The sequence below is a fragment of the Scomber japonicus genome, chromosome 16 (assembly GCF_027409825.1).
Source record: "Scomber japonicus isolate fScoJap1 chromosome 16, fScoJap1.pri, whole genome shotgun sequence".
NCBI lineage: Eukaryota > Metazoa > Chordata > Actinopteri > Scombriformes > Scombridae > Scomber > Scomber japonicus.
The window spans coordinates 4,166,816-4,187,520 of NC_070593.1; the positions used below are offsets into that span (position 1 = coordinate 4,166,816).

At 41.4% G+C, this 20,705-nt stretch overlaps 1 pseudogene; it reads right to left on the reverse strand.

Moving 5' to 3' along the window:
• Window positions 1-20,705, reverse strand: part of LOC128375649 (protein jagged-2-like) — a 93,492-nt pseudogene that overhangs the window by 52,605 nt on the left and 20,182 nt on the right.

A 20,705-nucleotide genomic window follows, 5' to 3' on the forward strand; every position in this document is an offset into this window, starting at 1 on the left:
GGAGAGTTATTGTTTTGAAATGATTACTGAAACTCAGATCTTGATTTATATCCTGTTGCCGCCGGCTACAACAACTGAAATCAATAAAGGTATTGAAAAAGTAAAGTAGTACCTGCTTATATAATTATATATAACGATCGAGATCGATGTCGGCAATAAAAAAAAAAAAAGAGGTGATTTGCATCTCTGATTAGGTGCAAGTGTTTCTGTTGCTGAGGCGTGCCAAGTTGTTGAAATATAAAGATTAATCGCAGGCTTTTGGCAATCACAGGTCAACATTTCAACATTGATTACGTGCAATTATGTTCTGCATTATAATTTACATGATGTTTTTAACTCCACCCGACCCGAATGCCGAAGCAGGTTAAAACAAATCCTAGAGTGAAAATGTTGATCAGGAAAGGAAAGAAGGAAGGAATTGAAGGTAGGAGGAAAGAAGGAAGGGAGGAAGGAAGAAGGGAGGAAAGAAGGAAAGAAGGGAGGAAGATGGAAGGGAAGGAGGGAGGGAGGAAGGAAAGGAAGGAAGGATGGAGGAAAGGAGGGAGGAAGGGAAGAGGGAAGGAAGGAGGGAAGGGAGGGAAGGAGGAAGGAAAGGAGGAAGGAAGGCAGGAGGAAGGAAGCATGGAAGGAAAGGAGGAAGGAACAGAGGAAGAAGGAAGGAAAGGAGGAAGGAAGGAAAGAAGGAAGGAATTGAAGGTAGGAGGGAAGAAGGAAAGGAGGAAGGGAGGACAGAAGGAGTGAGGGAGGAAAGAAGGAAGGAATTGAAGGTAGGAGGAAAGAAGGAAGGAGGGAAGGAAAGAAGGAGTGAAGGAGGAAGGAAGGACAGATGAAAGGAAGGAAGGTCAATTTGACCGAGGAGAACGACAGGAAGGTTAATTTCATTTGCTTTAAATAAAAACAACCTGAGACATAGTTTTAGTTGAACTACTATTAGCTCATATTCACACTAATGCCACAACTAACTATTAAGTAAGTCTTAATGTGAAGATGTTGTAAGAGGGAAAGGTTGGAAACTGTCGATTCATGCTGACACATCATTTCATCCAGTTTGTGCTAGGGCTGGGAAATTAATGGAAAAATAATAGAAACCGACATTTAGAAACTCTAATCGGCTTAATCTTGCTCATGTCAATTAATGGTGGTGTTCACTGTTGCCATGACAACGAAGGTTGCATATCTTTTTAAGTGTTCCTTCTTTCCTTCCTTCCTTCTGTTCTTCCTCCCTCCTTCCTTCCTCCATCCCCCTTTCTACCATCCTTCTGTCCTTCCTTCCTTCCTTCTTTCCTTCCTTCCTCCATCCCCCTTTCTACCATCCTTCTGTCCTTCCTTCCTTCCTTCCCTCCTTCCTTTCTTTCTCCCCCCATCTTCCTCCCTTCCTCTGTCCTTTTTTCCTTCCTTCCTCCCTTCCTCTTTTCCTTTCTCCCTCCCTCCCTCTTTCCTTCCTTCCTCTTTTCCTTTCTCCCTCCCTCCCTCCTACCTTCCTTCTTTCCTCTGGCCTTCCTTCCTCCCTTCCGTAATTCCTTCCCTTCCTCCCTCCTTCTCCCTTTCTTTCCTTCCTCTCTTTCCTTCCTCCATCCCACTTTCTACCATCCTTCTGTCCTTCCTTCCTTCCTCCATCCCCCTTTCTACCATCCTGGCCCAGCCCTAGTTTGTACCATTTGGTTTTTTGGGTTCAGTCTTTAAACAACTAAACTTTAGGATAGCAGTCCTGATGAACATTTATGGTAATTTCTTTTTTTTTTTTTTTTTTTTTTAAATCAGACGATTATGAAAAGAAAGGATTATTTTAAAGCAGCCAGAGCTGGATTTGTAACCCAAAAACATTCAAGAACTAAAAGCTGGTGAAATTTACATCTAAACTCTGCCAGTTATAGATTATTTTATTTGGCTCAGTTCTTCCACGGCTGGATGAGTTTTGACAACATTTAACATTTTCGCTTCTTTTGTTAAGTGAAAAATTACACTCAAATATTCGACTGGCGCTGGTATCAAAAAAAACTTAAACTTGGTGCCACACCGCTGATACTCAGTGGGGAACTTCTTCTCATGCATGTTATACCAAACACTGTGGGAAACAATGTTAAGTATCATGGGAAACTATTTAAGCATCATTTGAAACAGGTTTTGCGTGCTACTTTCCTAACGTTAAAACACTGAACATGCATCGAGCAGCAATAATACACAGTGAGATACAACACATCTAATCACTCAAGTCTTTTTGGGAGGAAAAAGCATCTTATAGTTGTTCACACCCGGCTCCAACACAGATGAGAATAGTGCTGGGCGGTATGACCAAAAATGTATATCACTGTATTTTTCAAAATAAAAGCGGTTTCACAGTATATCACAGTATTTTTCAAAATAAAAGCGGTTTCACAGTATATCACAGTATTTTTCAAAATAAAAGCGGTTTCACGGTATATGACGGTATTTTTTTTTTCATGCATAATCAGCTGTTCACAACATCTTCTACTAGCTGAGAGAGGAACTACTACTCTACTGAAGTAGATTGACTTAGGATGGACTATTTTACGGTCATGATGAGTCAATATTAGTAATATCAGAGTTGCTAACATTCCCATTTTTCCCATTTTTCCCGTATTTTAGACTCATCTCCCTCGGCTCTCCCATTTTGTCTTTTCTCCCGGGAATCTCCCGTAATTTACAGCCCTAACTTTGTTTGTTAATAATGATAAGAAGAGCACAATAACAAAAGTTTTATTTTGAAAGCTTAGACAGGAAGCCGCCGCAGCTCTGTTATAGTTTAACAGAAGCTGAAACACACAGCAAAATGTTTTAACTGTAAATAAAAGTGCCGAGTTTCCAGCCTGCCTCAGACGATGCTGAGTTTACTGACTAATTATTAAAAACCAGGAAGTGATGTGTGAACTATCGTCATGGTAACCGGTATACCGCCCAGCCCAGCACTAGATAAGAACTCACAAACTCTCTAATTATGCCACAGTATATCACTATTCATTCCTCTCACAGCTGGATGCAACAGGTTGGTGCCTGCTCTGTGATGTTGCTCTGAATTAATTCCCAGAAAATGTAGAAAAAATCCCAAATGAAACAGACAGAGTGAAAGTGAATCCAGCAGCAACAACAACAAAAAACCCCTCAAAAAAAGGTAAATAATAACAGTTAATCATCAAATACCTTCACAGGAACTCACTGACCCATCACAGGTGAACCTAACACGCAGGAATGTTCCTCATAATTCATATTTTTAGCTTCATCCAGAGCAAGCCGCCGGTAAGGTTTCACTTTGACGGGACACTTTGGGCTGCTGACAGACTCACTGACAGATTCAGGGATCCAACTTGTGATCGCACGCAATTAGAAAATACTCGATCCAAGTCTTACGAGACGGAGGAGGAGGAGGGGGGGAGGGAGGGGGGGGAGGGGGGGTACGGCGGTTCGAGACGTCAGCACCTCCCCATCTGCCTGCCTGTCCCCCTCCAACCACCACCACCCCTCCCTCTTTCCCTCTGAGGGATTAAATGAAACATCCGTCCAGCTATCACACCATCAGAATCTACAGGTGGTCGAGCAAGCAAAGACTTAAATGTCGCTGGGCCGGAGCTGCCGTCCAGGCCGAGGCACGGCAGTCTGGATGCCAGCCTGTCACGCTGTTTGAGGATAATGAAGTGGCGTGCGGTAGCCGGACAGCTGGCGAGATGCTAATTAGGAGACAGACATCACAGGAAAGAGGGGAACAGAGAGAGGAGGGAGGAGGAGGGGAGGGGGGCAAAAAAGAGAGAGCTGCAGTATGTAATTAATGGCTTAACGAGGCAATGCTCTCACAGGCTTAATATAGAGGGAGAGCCGAAAACAGTCTGGGTGACCCTGAAGAGGGTGAGAAAACGGGAGGGAGATGAAATAAGCTAACTGTCAATCATCAAGTCACGACGCTAAACAGGAAGCTGCAGCTCAGCCCTGATTTCAGTATGAAGACACCTCCCATTCATTCCAGCTGACTGATCTATGAGTTGATGATAGTAGCCCGGCTTTCTTATTGTCCTTCATGCTATCACTAAATGTCCTGCAGCTGTTCAGGTTAAGTTGTGATAGTTGCACCAATCCATCTTCACACACCCAACATCTTTTCTTCCTCAATTTTACATCTGTACTCTGCAGAGGATAGCTTTTCATGTGAGGTAACTTGAGTCCAGGAGGCTGACACCAACACATTTTTATCTAAAAGTCTTCATCAGGCTGACACTTTCATGGCAGGACTGGACTCAATTTAGATTATACTTCTTTTTTGTGCTGATCAACCTTTCTGTTGTCTTCAGGTCAGTTTTAACCCCAAAGGACAACAGGTGTTAACTTATAAATGAGGTATTCTTTCATTTAAATGAGGACTTTTAACCCTTTTAACTATAATTTCCAAATAAATGTGTAAAACCTGTGGTAATAAGTTGGATCTAACACAAAATTGAGTGATAATTTATCCTTTATACTTTATATACAGTCAACCTAGACAGGACACAGTCAACAGGAAGACAACAGGAAGTCTAAATTAGTTATAACACATCAGATCTGTGTGGCACAAGCTCAATATCTTGGTTTTTAACACTAGGGCCAAATGTTTTAACTGTGCAGCAATATAACTGATAGAAACTCCTACAATGGAAGATAACTGCTCAAAGCAAAGTGTTTCTATGGACCTGTCACCTTCCACACCAAGCTGCATTGATCCTGAACAAATCTGGAAGTGTCTTGAAGAAGAAGAAGAAGAAAAAAAAGGGAAGTTAGACAGCAGATGGATCGTGAGTAGGCGAAAGAAAGGCGAGGTCAAAGAACAATCTGGGCCTGAAATCAACTTGTTTGGAAAGTGAGTCAGCATGAAACCAAGCAGATCCTTCTTGTTTTCTTATCGGGAAGAAAGATCGCATCCCTTGATTAATCTAACCCCTACACGCAATGTTGGAAAGGGAAGCCAGAAAAGTGACAGGAAATGAATGAGTGGGGGGAAAAAATGGGGCATTATGGGGTATTACTTTATATTTATTCTCACCTATACTAGCAGGTCAGCTTGAGGTTTCAGAGGAAATCACAGCAGCATATATATGGAGATAGTGGCCAAAGTTGTGCACCTTCATTTCCTACTTCTACACATTTTAAACTCACACACACACAGCAAAAAACAAGAAGACAATAAACCATTTCATCCCTGCTAGCATTTTGTGCTAAGCTAACCTAAACAGGTCCGCTATTAAACACACAAAGATAGAGCTAATATTGGTCATTTCAGCTGACTCCTAGCAAGAAAAACCTTCATTTTCTACTTCTACACATTTTAAACTCTCTCACACACACACACAGCAAAAAACAAGAAGACAATAATCAATTTCATCCCTGCTAGCAGTTTGTGCTAAGCTAAACTAAACAAGTCCGCTATTAAACACACAAAGATTAATTTTATATTGGTCATATCAGCTGACTCCTAGCAAGAAAAACCTTCATTTTCTACTTCTACACATTTTAAACACACACACACAGCAAAAAACAAGAAGACAACAATCCATTTCTTCCCTGCTAGCATTTTGTGCTAAGCTAAGCTAAACAAGTCCGCTATCAAACACACAAAGATAGAACTTATATTGGTCATTTCAGCTGACTCCTAGCAAGAAAAACCTTCATTTTCTACTTCTACACATTTTAAACTCTCACACACACACACACACACACACACACACACACACACAGCAAAAAACAAGAAGACAATAAGCCATTTCATCCCTGCTAGCATTTTGTGCTAAGCTAACCTAAACAGGTCCGCTATTAAACACACAAAGATAGAGCTAATATTGGTCATATCAGCTGACTCCTAGCAAGAAATGGGGGGAAAAAAACCCAATTGATCTCCATATTGATTCATTTTGTGCCCTCCTGAAGACTCTCCAGCAGCGTGTATTAACAGGAAACAGACCAACACCAAAGAAAACAGGCAGGTTAGAACCAAACTTGTTAGCCTTGAAAGGAAATTTGGCTCCAGTTCACACGATCGACATTCGTGACTTATTTTTTTCTTCTTCTACAGGAAATGGCCTCATGAGAAGAGATAACATGCTTTTATGCCAACGGACTGCAGAAAGATTGTCGGGCTCATCTGACAGAAAGGTAATATTAACACTGTTTTAAAGCCTTCTTCTTTCCCGATTGATTTCATTTGATGAAAGGTTGATTAGATCTATTCGACGCTTGTCAGATGAACAAACATCTCAATAGTAGTATTTGATGATTGACGTGATAGTTGTGTAGTCAATTAGACCTGCGCTCTGTCACATTACAACATATCTAAGCATCGACTTCTTACTTCATGCTCCTCTGAAGATGACTCCTGAACATTTGAGTGATCTTTAACCCTCCTGTTGTCCTCGAGTCAAGGGAGGAAGGGAGGAAGAAGGAAGGAATGGAGAAAGAAGGAAGGAAGGGAGGAAGTAAAGGGGGAAAGAAGGAATGAGGGAGGGAAGAAAGGAAGGAAAGGAAGGAGGAAGGAAGGGAGGAAGGAAGGAAGGGAGGAGGGAGGGAAGGAAAGAAGGACAGAAAGACAGAAGGAAGGAAGGAGGGAGGGAAGGGAGGAGGAAGAAGGAAGGAAGGAAGGAGAGAGGGAAGGAAGGAAGGAAAGAAGGACAGAAGAACAGAAGGAAGGAAGGAGGGAGGGAAGGGAGGGAGGAAGAAGGAAGGAAGGAAAGAAGGACAGAAGGAAGGACAGAAGGAAGGAAAGAAGGACAGAAGGAAGGAAAGAAGGACAGAAGGAAGGAAGGAAGGAAATGACAGAAGGAAGGAAAGAAGGACAGAAGGAAGGAAGGAAGGAAGGAAATGACAGAAGGAAGGAAAGAAGGACAGAAGGAAGGAAAGAAGGAAGGAAGGAAGGAAGGAAGGAAGGAACAGTCAAAACAGATGGGGTCAATTTGACCCGGGAGGACGACAGGAAGGTTAAACATGTACTCTAGCGCCACCATCAGGTCAAAACAGTCCACGAGAAGAGGATTTAAAACCTTTAACATTTACTGTAGATACGGAGAATGAATTCTTTCATTCTTTCTTTTTTGGATCCATGGTCAGCTTTCTCCTTTTAAGACCTTCCGACTAAAAGCTAAAATATCAAGACTTTTCCTTTAACACCACCATGAGAAAAAAAGACTTTGAACCTTTAACCCCACCACTGGAAAGACTCTTAAAATCAGAGCTCTAGACTTTTTCACATAAAGTAAAAAAAAAACACAATAATGAGAACTTCAGGAAGGAGTGTGCGATGTTTGGGATGGAGAATAAATAAGGAGAAAAGAAACATTATTATTTATTTTCTTAAAGGCGGTTATGAGTTATGACATCATCAGTGTAGAGGAATAATAACCATTACTTACCATTACTGTGTGTGCCGTTGTCCCTGTCCCACGCCTCCACTATCACAGTGTACGCTCGCTGCAGGAGAGAGAGAGAGAGAGAGAGAGAGAGAGAGAGAGAGAGAGAGAGAGAGAGAGAGAGAGAGAGAGAGAGAGAGAGAGAGAGAGAGAGAGAGAGAGGAGAGAGAGAGAGAGAGAGAGAGAGAGAGAGAGAGAGAGGTTATCAGAGTGCATACTAATACAAAAACACTGCACACACAGAAACACACACACAGAAACACACACACTCTTGCTGAAACTCAGATATGCCCACTTTAAGACGTAGACGTGCACATGATGTGGAGTTTACACAGAAACTTAGATATGAGCTGCCGTCACTCATAAACAGACACACACACACACACACACACACACACGTTCACACACACACGTTCACACACACACACACACACACACAAGGACTTTCAGCCACGCACACACATATTTTTCTTAAAAGGTGAATAACGATGGGAAACTAGCTCCTGTTCCCACACTGCTGTCACTGATTAGCTTCCCTCTGCCCGAGGCTAGTTAACCAACGCAGACGCTGACTGTACACACGCACAACACAAAACATTCACCTGCAAACCGTCAACCACATTTTTTCCATAGATGCTATTTTTTTTTTTTTTTTTTTTTTTTTTAATGACACTCTCTAGTTAACTGAGCCAAACAGTTAGTTGTTACTTGTTTCGGTGACTCTCTGTATTGATCCCAGAGGGCGGATGATGCTTCGCCTTTCACTCAGCGCCACAGGGGTGGGGAGGGGGGGGGTTTGGAGGGGAGGAGGGGGGGGGGAGGGGGGGTCTGTACCTCTGGGATGAGTCAGGATTGGATAAGTTGCTCAAGGGCTTTTTTGTGTGGTTTAGTATTGATTTCCAATGTGGAAGTGTATTTCTCTTGACTTCTCTTTGGGGATCTTAAAGGGGATTTTTTTATTTTAAGTGGCGAGAACAAACACCTGCAGCATATTATATAAGAGGTGGACTTTAAACACTTTAAATAAAGATATTGCCAAAAGAAATCATTTAACTTTCATTATATTGAATTCTTATACACTTTTACAGCATACCTTGCTCTGTTTGCTTGAATCCTACATTTCCCATAATGCAACTCAGATGCATTTCTGTTATTAGAGCCTCTTTGGTAAATACATTCATCTTATAACTCCATATTAGTCTTGATTTCCGACTTTGCTTTAAATAAAGACTACCTAAGATATTGTCAAAAGAAATCATTTAACTTTCATTATATCAAATTCTTATATACTTTTACATAGGGCTGGGCAATTAATCCAAAAATAATCAAAACCGACATTTAGAAACTCTAATCAACTTAATCTTGCTCATGTCAATTAATGGTGGGGTTCACTGTTGCCATGACAACAAAGGTTGTATATCTTTAAGGAATTTGAAAACTTGTCTCCAGTGATCATTTGAACCCAAATCATGATCTTTACATAGTTCTGATCAAGTCAACTAGACATTAACCACAGCTTCCTTCCTCTTTTCCTTTCTCCCTCCCTCCTACCTTCCTTCTTCCTCCCTTCCTTCCTCCCCCCTTCTTTCCTTCCCTCCTTCCTTCCTTCCTTCTTTCCTTCCCTCCTTCCTTCCTTCCTCCCTGACCCTTTTACAGCATATCTTGCTCTGTTTGCGTGAATCCTACATTTCCCATAATGCATCTGTGTGGTTAGACCCTCTCTGGTAGCCACAGCCCCAGTTTGTAATGCAGGCTAAGGGACCATAATGACATCACTATGATGTCATCAGAGCTCCTCTATATGATAATGTTTGCAAAATATCATGATCTGATGTTCAATAACTTCTAATTATATTAAATTATCTCATTAATTTATTATTTAACCTACCAGATACAATGCATCTCTGCTAGTTTTATACAAAGTTAAAATAGCATTATAATACACGGCCATGGAAAACATTATACACTTGATTTTAGTAGAGAGTTATGAATGTTTTATTGGTTTAAATCTGGACCTGGCTCATCAAACAACAGGTTAACAGAGTCAGCCAGCGTTTGATGCCAAGTTCAATGTTAACCCTCCTGTTGTGCTCCCGGGTCAAATTGACCCTATCTCTTTTGACTGTTCCTTCCTTCCTTCCTTCCTTCCTTCCTTCCTTCCTCATTCCGTCTTTCCTCTCCTTACTTCCTTCCTCTTTTCCTCCTTCCTTCCTTCCTTTGTTACTTCCTTTCTTCCTTATTTCCTTTTTTCTCACTTCCTTCCTCTTTCCTCCCTTCCTTCCTTCCTCCCTCTTTTCCTCCCTTCCTTCTTTCCTTCTTTCCTCCTTTCCTCCCTTCCTTTGTTCCTTCCTCATTTCTTTCTTTCCCCACTTCCTTCCTCTTTCCTCCTTTCCTTCGTTCCCTCCTCATTTTGTTCGTTCCTTCCTTCCTTCCTTCCTTCCTTCCTTCCTTCCTTCCTTCCTTGAACTGAGCAGAACAGGAGCATGTAGCAAGGTCAAAAACTGAAACCAGCCGCAGCACATCATCATCATCATCATCATCATCATCATCATCATCATCATCATCATCATCATCATCATCATGTGTTAATCAGCAGCGTTTGGATGATTCCTGGCCGGTGACTTTATTACCTGAACGCTTGTTTTTCTACTGTTTACCTCGTGATTGTTGCACCGAACGACTAAAACATAACTTTCCAGTGTTATAAAATCCCACATGTGAGTTTTATTAACCTCTGAGCAGCTTTCTGGCTTCTGAGCAGACTTTTAAATTCACTCAGCTGCATTTTATTTCATTTCTTATTGGTGTGTGTGTGTGAAGTAACACAGGCCTAAAAACAGACTGAAGTTAGTTTAACCCTCCTGGTGTCCTCAGGTCAAGGAAGGAAAGGAAGGAGGAAGGAAGGAAGGAAGAAGGAAGGAAAGGAGGGAGGAAGGAATGAGTAAAAGGCAGGAAGGAAGGAAGAAGGAAGGAAGGAAGGAAAGGAGGGAGGAAGGTATGAGTAAAAGGCAGGAAGGAAGGAAGGAAGGAAGAAGGAAGGAAAGGAGGGAGGAAGGAATGAGTAAAAGGAAGGAATGAAAGAAAGGATTATTATTATTTTATTTATTTATTTATTTGTTATTTATTATAATTGTTTTCTTTTTTTATTATTATTTTCTTTTTAATTATTATTATTTTTCTTTCTTTTTTCTTTTATTTATTTATTTTTAATTTATTATTATTTTTTTATTTGTATTATTATTATTATTATTATTATTATTTTATGTATATATTTTTGAGTTAATTTTTTACTTTTACTATTTCTTTCTTTTTTTATTAATTTTATTTATTTATTATTATTTATTCATATGTATTATTATTATTTTTAATTATTATTAATATTTTATTTATTTATTTTTGAGTTAATTTTTTACTTTTACTATTTTTTTGTTAATTTTAATTATGTATTTATTTTTTCTTCTCACAGTTAATTGTATTTATTTTATTTTTATTTTATTATTATCATTATCATTATTATTGCTATTATAATGACCTCTATGTGCTTTTCTTGCTCTATAAACCTAACTAAATGTAATAAACAGAGTTGTGTTGGATATTATATATAAAGCTCAGCACGCCTGCACACTATGCCCTACATCCCACAAGCAACAAACTCCAACTCTGGATTGTTTCAGGTGCAAGGAGGCTTTTTCTTTTTTTTTTCTTTTTTTTTTTTTCACGGGGCATCAGCAAACAAACTGAGTTGGAGCTCGCTGTCTGTCAACTGCATGGGGTCGGACGAGCAGCTGTGAGTTCCCATGACCCAAGTGTGACTCACAGTGACTGAAGGCTGCAGGGAATATTACAGGGGAGGTTTACTCAAAGTGGCGCTGGGAGAGAGATTAGAGGCACCAACATGAAACAAGAAGGTAGAGAAAAGAGCTGTGGACCTTTAAAGGTGCTTTTATGGTACTCTGAGGAAGGGGGGGGGGGGGTTTAAAGAGGGGGGGGGGTTAAGTTCAGAGAGTGCAAAGACAAGAAAAGTTTTAGGAGAGAGAAAGCATGAGTCAGATATGAGGCTGTGTTGTTACATGTATTTGGTAGAGTTGCTTCAGGGTCGGTTGATAAGCAAGTTTGGAGTTTATTTATTGAAGAGAAATGGTCTTTAAATTTGGCTTTGATGAATCAGAGAGAATTAAAACACACAGAGAGAGAGAGAGAGAGAGAGAGAGAGAGAGAGAGAGAGAGAGAGAGAGAGAGAGAGAGAGAGAGAGAGAGAGAGAGAGAGAGAGAGAGAGACAGATAAATAGAGAGAGAGAGAGAGAGAGAGAGAGAGAGAGAGAGAGAGAGAGAGAGAGAGAGAGAGAGAGAGAGAGAGAGAGATATGACCTTAAATGTACAACTCTTCAAGTCCTAACTAAAGCAAATGCAATCAACATTATTTTTGGTGGGAAACTGCAACTGGCATCATTTAATCTAGGACATGGAAGAAGAAGAAAAAAAAAAGGTAAAAAAAATGCCACAATCAAAACCTGGCAACCCTTCATAGATTATTTAGCTAGATGCCCCCCCCACCCATTCCTCCAGCCCTTTAAGTTAGTTTTATATTCCTTTATTTTATATTAACTGCTTATTCTATTTGTTTTTAAATGTATTGTTACCATTACTTTTTTTTAAATTATTTATTTATTATATATACTTTTTTTTAAAATTATTGTTACCATTTCTATTTTTTTTAATTTATTTATTTATTATATATACTTTTTTTTAAATTATTATTGTTACCATTACTTTTTTTTTAAATTATTTATTTATTATATATACTTTTTTTTTAAATTATTGTTACCATTACTTTTTTTAATTATTTATTTATTATATATACTTTTTTTAAAATCATTGTTACCATTTCTATTTTTTTTTTAATTTATTTATTCATCCAATATACTTTTTTTTAAATTATTGTTACCATTTCTATTTTTTTTAATTAATTAATTTATTATATATACTTTCTTTTTCAAATGATTGTTACCATTACTATTTTTTAAAATATATTTCTAGTTACATTTAATTTAAAAGTGTAAAGCAGCTAGTGATGACGATAATCTGATAATCTCTTATACTGACTTTAAATTGAAGTTTTCACAATAAAAGAAAATCATATCAGGTTTATTTCAAAGCAAACTGATGAACAAAAAACTGACTTAGTTCATCGTCTACTGCAATGCACATGACTTTTTTTTGCTTCTAAGTAAATATGATTTTATACACATTTACCCAAAAATCATATTATTATTATTATTATTATAATTATTATTGTGATATTGATGTCAAATAAATCCCCAAAACCTTCAGACTTTTATCAGCAGGGAACCAAGAATAAAAAAAACCTCACTGCTGATGCCTTTAATGCCTTTAATGCATTGAATGATTGCGTAACTCCTAAAATAGAGCAGAAATCTATCAAAGCTATAAAATAAGTGACTATAATGAGAATATGTTTAATTTGGGTGACGATGAAGCAGCAGAGACTAGAAATGAGACATCTGGCTCCTCTTCTACCTCATCATCACTGACTTCATCTAACAAAGACATTTAAGCTTCCTTCTCCTTCACTCTACTGATGCATGCTTTTATTTTGAAAGGCAGATGCTCAGTTGACGTCAGGAGCGCAAAAACCCAAATTAGCATTGTCATCTGCTGCTCTTTCCTTCCTTCCTTCCTTCCTTCCTTCTGTCTTTCTTTCCTTACCTCCCTTCCTTCTGTCTTTCTTTCCTTCCCTCCTTCCTTCCTTCCTTCTGTCCTTCTTTCCTTCCTTCTGTCTTTTTTTCCTTCCCTCCTTCTGTCCTTCCTTCCGTCTGTCTGTCTTTCCTTCCCTCCTTCCTTCCTTCTGTCCTTCTTTCCTTCCTTCTGTCCTTCTGTCTTTCTTTCCTTCCCTCCCTCCTTCCTTCTTTCCTCCTCCCTTCCCTCCCTCCTTCCTTCCTCCCTTCCCTCCCTCCCTTCTTCCTTCCTTCCTCCCTCCCTCCTTCCTTCTTTCCTCCTGTCTTTCTTTCCCTCCCTCCCTCCCTCCTTCCTTCTTTCCTACCAATGCAGGCTTTGCCAACTTTTATTTTGAAAGGCAGACGCTCGGCCGACGTCAGGAGCAGCAAAACCCAAATTAGCATTGTCATCAAAGGTGGGAAAATCCATCCGGTGAAATATTTTTAGACAGGTTTTTTTTTTTTTTTGGGAGCCTGGAGCAGAGCAACGTTCACATTCACAGGAAAGCCAAGATGTGTTTTCACAATCTCACTTTTTTTTTTTTTTTTTTACCCTCCGAGGACGAGTTACACCATCAGGGAGCGAGAGCCAGGCTGGAGAACGCCAAAGCTGTGCAGTTACATCACACACACAGCTACACACACACACACACACACACTCAGCTACACACACACACACACACACACACACAACCTTCATCTGATGGAGACGCTTCATCCTGCTTCTTTCTACTCTGCAGACCTTTGCTGTGTTTTGACTGTTCCTTCCTTCCTTCTGTCCTCCCTCCCTTCCTTCCTTCCTTCTGTCCTCCCTCCCTTCCTTCCTTCCTTCCTTCCTTCTGTCTTTCTTTCCTTCCTTCCTTCTGTCCTCCCTTCCTTCCTTCTGTCTTTCTTTCCTTCCTTCCTTCTTTCCTCCCTCCCTTCCTTCCTTCTGTCTTTCTTTCCTTCCTTCCTTCCTTCCTCCCTTCCCTCCCTCCTTCCTTCCTTCCTTCCGTCTTTCTTTCCTTCCTTCTGTCCTTCTTTCCTTTCTTCCCTCCTTCCTTCCTTCCTTCTTTCCTTCTTCCTCCCTCCCTCCCTTCCTTCCTTCCGTCTTTCTTTCCTTCCTTCCTTTCTTCCCTCCTCCCTCCCTTCCTTCCTTCTGTCTTTCTTTCCTTCCTCCCTTCCTTCCTTCCTTCCTTCTTTCCTCCCTCCCTTCCCTCCCTCCTTCCTTCCTTCTGTCCTTCTTTCCTCCCTTCCTTCTTTCTCCATTCCTCCCTTGACTCGAGGACAACAGGAGGGTTATAATGTGAAGCATTGCATTGTGGGACTGGTAGTAGACCCTTGTGGAGCATTTGAGGGAAATATAAAGCAGATATAGACGATATTTAAACACTCAGCATCAGACGAGGGTGAATTCAGTGCATGATATAGTAAAAAGTAAAAAGGGAGTGATTTTGGAGCCAGACTGTGAGATTGCAGCAGCAGCAGTAGCGTGATGTATAATCACTCAAAATTACAAAACTCATTTTCCAGACCGAGTAAATCTTCTTAAGTGGCTTTCGACTAAGGTGTGAGCGAGTTTTCTGTTCTTAGTCATATGATTAGGATAGTTGGTCATTTCAACTGTCTCATATTCAGAAACGTGCATTCACATTCAGCAGCCGTATATTCATCCTCATGTTTCTGCTCCTGATACTCTAAGGCTGCGTTCACACTGCAAGCCAAAATCCGATTTTTAGCCGATCTAGATTGGAACCAGATGCTCTTATGAAGTCTGAACAGTTACAAATCACATGAGATCCGATTTTTGCAAACTAGATTGAAACCACCTTTGGGAGGATGTTTCAAATATCATTTGGACAGATGTGTCTGAGTCTGAACAGCTCCAAACACTCATATCAGATTTGACTGTCCGTGACATCTCTCTACGTCTCTACGCTACGTCACTCTATGAGACACCAGACCCGCTTATTCCAGTTGTTGTTGCTAGGTGATATCACTGGAGGACTTATTCCAGGTGTTGTTGCTAGGTGATATCACTGGAGGACTTATTCCAGTTGTTGTTGCTAGGTGATATCATTGGAGGACTTATTCCAGGTGTTGTTGCTAGGTGATATCACTGGAGGACTTATTCCAGGTGTTGTTGCTAGGTGATATCACTGGAGGACTTATTCCAGTTGTTGTTATTAGGTGATATCACTGGAGGACTTATTCCAGGTGTTGTTGCTAGGTGATATCACTGGAGGACATCAATCCATGGACAGAGGACCAAACCATATTTTTAATCTTTGGGGAGATGGCTCCGTTATATGACATCACACAAAATATGCTAGATGACGCCTCCGCTCCGACAACGTTGCCATGGCAACCTGTCAGATTGGTCATTAATGTGGCCCAGTCTGAACAGAGCCAAATCCGATTTGGACACTTGCTAAAAACAGTGTGGACAGTCAGGACTAAAAATCAGATTAGAATCAGATTAGCCTGCAGTGTGAACGCAGCACAACTGTTTAACTAGAAAAGCCATTATCCATAAAGTAACACACACACACACACAGAGAGATGGATTATAATAATGTCTTTCACTCTTATCTGCTCCCACACACACTCATACACTCACACAGATCAATACTCTCTTACCCACTCAACCCATCCAGCAGTGGGACAAACTACAACTAATCACTGAAGCTGCTTTTCTCTTTGTCTCCATCAACAACAACTATATAAATGATTATGGACGTAGTTACACATGGAGAGATGGATGCATGACCTTCAAACTTTGCACCTGCACACTAAAACTACTAAATAGTAACTAATACATGTGATTTTACTCTAACTACTTCATGCATTTGTCTGATAGTGTGCACAGTTATATCTTGTCTTCTCTTTTTCTTTCCCATCCCTTGCATCCTTTCTTTTTAAATTAAGTAGGTTATGAATAGGAGAGAGTGCTGATGAAGCTCCTTTGAGAGTTTTTGCACCTGTCATCACATTGTTTTAGTTTATTTCTGTGTACATCAACTTCTTTTGCAACAAATAAAAATCCAAACCCAAACATCTGGCTGGACTATCCTCCTGAGATGGAGTGAAAAACTAGATTTGAATGAGTCCTGAATGCTTCTTGGATGCATTTAGGACTCAGATCTGATCCTCTTCGTGATACATGAGGTGGCTAAGTGTAAATAAAGTCATTATTAGCATTTCCATCGGAGCGTTAATGAAGAGTTTGAAGCTTCAGCTCAATAAATCTTCAGCTGTAAGTCTGTGTCAGGTGTGAATGAACTGCAATTATCTTTACTTTCCAATCGCTAATAATAATCCAAAAATACTATGACCTCAGCCTTTAAGGAGAAGTCTCAGCGGTGGGGGGGTGGGTGGGGGGGGGGGTGTCAGCCTCCGAGAGGACGGGCTGGTGATTTATGAGCTCAGCGAGCAGCCGTAACTCTCTAATGAGTGAAAAGAAGTGGACATTATCATAATCAATCATCCTCTTTGTAATCAATTTTAAATGTCACAGCTACTGGCTCACAGACAGATGGGGCTGTCCCGCGGCCTCGGAGCAGCCACATACGACCATGTGTGTGTGTGTGTGTGTGTGTGTGTGTGTGTGTGTACATATTTGAGTGTGTGTGTGTACATATCTAAGTGTATGTGTGTGTCTTTTTTGTGCCGTATGTGTCCTTGAAGGCTAGGAGCTCCAGGATCACGGTGTCACGTCCCTGCTGTCTGCAGTGAGCCGACCTTATGAGTCAAGTGTGTGTGTGTGTGTGTGTGTCTGTGTGTGTGTCTGTGTGTGTGTGTGTGTGTGTGTGTGTGTGTGTGTGTGTGTGTTGGGAGACACTTGACACCTCCTAACCAATTTACAGCAGTCAGAGGGATTTGAGTTTTCATTAGGCGAGGAGAAACCAGCCCACTCCTCTCCGCCTTCACCTGTTCAATGAATAAATTACTGCTCCGCCTCGACAGGAACAGCCGCAAGCAACACACAACTCTACTGAGAATACACACACACACACACACACACACACACACACACACACACACACACACTATTATTTTTCATTTTAAAGATGCAAATAAGCAGTATTTTATTTAACACTTGAGGAGTTGTTCTCTGGAGTTTTTTGGTGTTTAGCTGCATAAACTGAGTCATTACATCATTACACCACTTCTTCTTCACTCAGGTATTTAGTGTTATTGTTTCTCAACACGCTGGGTGTGTTGGGAGGTGTGTGTGTGTGTGTGTGTTGTTAATATTTCACCATCTCCGCCTGGGACTATCAACAACACACGCAGACAAACCTCTATCCTGTCTCTCTCTCAGTGGAAGCTCTGGATACAAACTCAACTAACTACTAGAAAATAGATTTAATAAGAAATCAAATGATCCTTTAAATATTTAACTGATGCTGATGATTCCTGTAAACTCACTGCTGAATATTTGATGTAATTAAAAAATATAGCAGATATAAATATAACACAGGAGTGACAATGACATATAAAAGAGATAAGATGCACTAATCACTAGCAGACACTTTTTAAATCCTTAAAACAGTAGAAGGGCTCTACAGCAGAGAAGTAACTAAGTACACCACACTCTGAAATACTGAAATACTGAAAGAAAGTCAACATTTAGCTATGAAATGAGAAGGGAGGGAGGAAGTGAGGGAGGAAAGGAAAGAAGGAAGGAAAGGAGGGAGGGAGGAAGGAAGGGAGGAAAGGAGGGAGGAAGGAAGGAAGGAGGGAAGAAAAGAATGAGGGAGCGAAGAAGGGAGGGAGGAAAATGAAGGAAAGGAGGGAGGAAGGGAGGGAGGAAAGGAAAGAAGGAAGGAAAGGAGGGAGGGAGGAAGGAGGGAAGAAAAGAATGAGGGAGGGAGGAAGGAAGGGAGGAAAGGAGGGAGGAGGAAGGAAGGAAGGAAGAAGGAAGGAAAGGAGGGAGGAAGGGAGGGAGGAAAGGAAAAGTAGGAAGGAAAGGAGGGAAGGAGGAAGGAAGGAAGGGAGGAAGGAAGAAGGAAGGAAAGGTTTGCTTGTTAACGACTTAGTTAAGTGATATTTTTAGGTGAGGGAGGAAAGGAAAGAAGGAAGGAAAGGAGGGAGGGAGGAAGGAGGGAAGAAAAGAATGAGGGAGGAAGGGAGGGAGGGAGGAAAGGAGGGAGGGAGGAAGGAAGGAAGGAAGGGAGGAAAGGAGGGAGGAAGGAAGGAAGGAGGGAAGAAAGAATGAGGGAGGGAAGAAGGGAGGGAGGAAGAAGGAAGGAAGGAAGGGAGGAAAGGAAAGTAGGAAGGAAAGGAGGGAAGGAGGAAGGAAGGAAGGGAGGAAGGAAGAAGGAAGGAAAGGTTTGCTTGTTAACGACTTAGTTAAGTGATATTTTTAGGTGAGGGAGGAAAGGAAAGAAGGAAGGGAGGAAACGAGGGAGGAAGGGAGGGAGGGAGGAAAGAAGGAAGGAAAGGGAGGGAGGAAGGAGGGAAGAAAAGAATGAGGGGGGGAGGAAGGAAGGGAGGAAGGAAGAAGGAAGGAAAGGTTTGCTTGTTAACGACTTAGTTAAGTGATATTTTTAGGTGAGGGAGGAAAGGAAAGAAGGAAGGAAAGGAGGGGGGGAGGAAGGAAGGGAGGGAGGAAATGAGGGAGGAAGGGAGGGAGGGAGGAAGGAAGGGAGGGAGGAAACGAGGGAGGAAGAGAGGGAGGGAGGAAAGGAGGAGGGAGGAAGGAGGGAAGAAAAGAATAAGGGAGGGAGGGAGGGAGGGAGGAAAGGAGGGAGGGAGGAAAGGAGGGAGGGAGGAAGGAAGGAAGGAAGAAGGAAGGAAAGGTTTGCTTGTTAACGACTTAGTTAAGTGATATTTTTAGGTGAGGGAGGAAAGGAAAGAAGGAAGGAAAGCAGGGAGGGAGGAAACGAGGGAGGAAGGGAGGGAGGAGGAAGGAGGGAAGAAAAGAATGAGGGAGGGAGGAAGGAAGAAGGAAGGAAGAAGGAAGGAAAGGTTTGCTTGTTAACAACTTATTTAAGTGACATTTTTACTGAAAGAAGGGAGGAAGTGAGGAGGAAGTGAGGGAGGAAAGGAAAGAAGGAAGGAAAGGAGGGTTGAGTGTTCCAGCAGACACACTCACAGCTACATTTCCATGATTTTGAACCTAATTTGATTTACTTGGCAACTTTTTGAATCATCCATAATTGGCTGGGCGGTTAATTACACATTTTTCTGCGGTGTGGCAACAGAACACAAACTTATTATTGCTTTACACGGACTGTAACATCTAACATCTCCACTCCCCCAAAACCTCCTCCAGCTGCATGACGAGCAAAAAAAGGAAACTCCATCCGAGATCTGCTTCACCTTAAAAATGGATTATTTGGTCGACCTCAAGGAGCCTCGTTATGTAAATGTGTTAAATTTGAAGATTCAGTCACGAGTGATGAATACATTTACCTCTAAAATAAGAAGGGAGGGAGGAAGTGAGGGAGGGAGAGTGAGGGAGGGAGGAAAAGAGGGAGGAAGGAAGGGAGGAAAGGAGGGAGAAGGAGGGGAGGGAGGAAAGGAGGGAGGAGGAAGAAGGAAGAAAAGGAGGGAGGAAGAGGGAAGGAGGAAGGAAGGAAGGGAGGAAAGGAGGGAGGAAGGAAGGGAGGAAGGAGGGAAGAAAAGAATGAGGGAGGGAGGAAGAAGAATGAGGGAGGGAGGAAGAGAGGGAGGAAGAAGGAAGGAAAGGAGGGAAGGAGGAAGGAAGGAAGTGAGGAATGAAGAAGGAAGGAAAGGAGGGAGGGAGGGAGGAAGGAAGGGAGGAAAGGAGGGAGGAAGAAGGAAGGAAAGGAGGGAGGAAAGGAGGGAGGAAAGGAAGGAAGGGAGGAAGGAGGGAAGAAAATAATGAGGGAGGGAGGGAGGAAGAAGAAGGAAAGGAGGGAGGAAAGGAAGAAGGAAGGAAGGAAGGAAGGAAGGAAGGAAGGAAGAAGGAATGAAAGGTTTGCTCTGTTAACTTATTTAAGTGACATTTTTACTGACAGAAGTGTAAATGATGTGATGGTTGGAGAGCTCTTGGAAAAAATGTGCTGCTAACACAAGAAGAAGAAGAGAGTGGTGATTCTTTTTATAATGTTTCTGTTTGTTCTGAAGAAGAAAGAAGAAAAACTGAGAAGCCGACACGAGTAGTTAAAAAGCGGAGGTTGGAATCAACTGTTTCTATTCCAGCTCTGACACTGAAGTTAGTCCCAGTATGATCCAAACGTCTCTGTAACTGATCCTTCTCTCTTTCTTTCTCCCTTCCTTCCTTCCTCCCTTCCTTCTTTCCTCTGTCCTTCTTTCCTTCCTTCCTCCCATCCTGTTTTTCTTTCTCCCTCCCTCCTTCCTCCTTCTCTCCTACCTTCCTTCCTTCTTTCAACCATCCTTCCTGTCCTTCCTTCCTTCCTCCCTCCCTCCTTCTTTCCTTTCCTTCCTTCTTTCCTCCCTTCCTTCCACCCTCCTTTCTTCCCTTCGTTCCTTGACTCGAGGACAACAGGAGGGTTAAAGAAAGAAATGATCCTGCTCTCTTTCTTTCTCCCTTCCTTCCTTCTTTCCTTCTTCCTCCCTCCCTCCTTCCTTCCTTCTTTCTCTTTCTTTCCTCCCCCCTACCTTCTTTCCTTCCTTCCTCCCT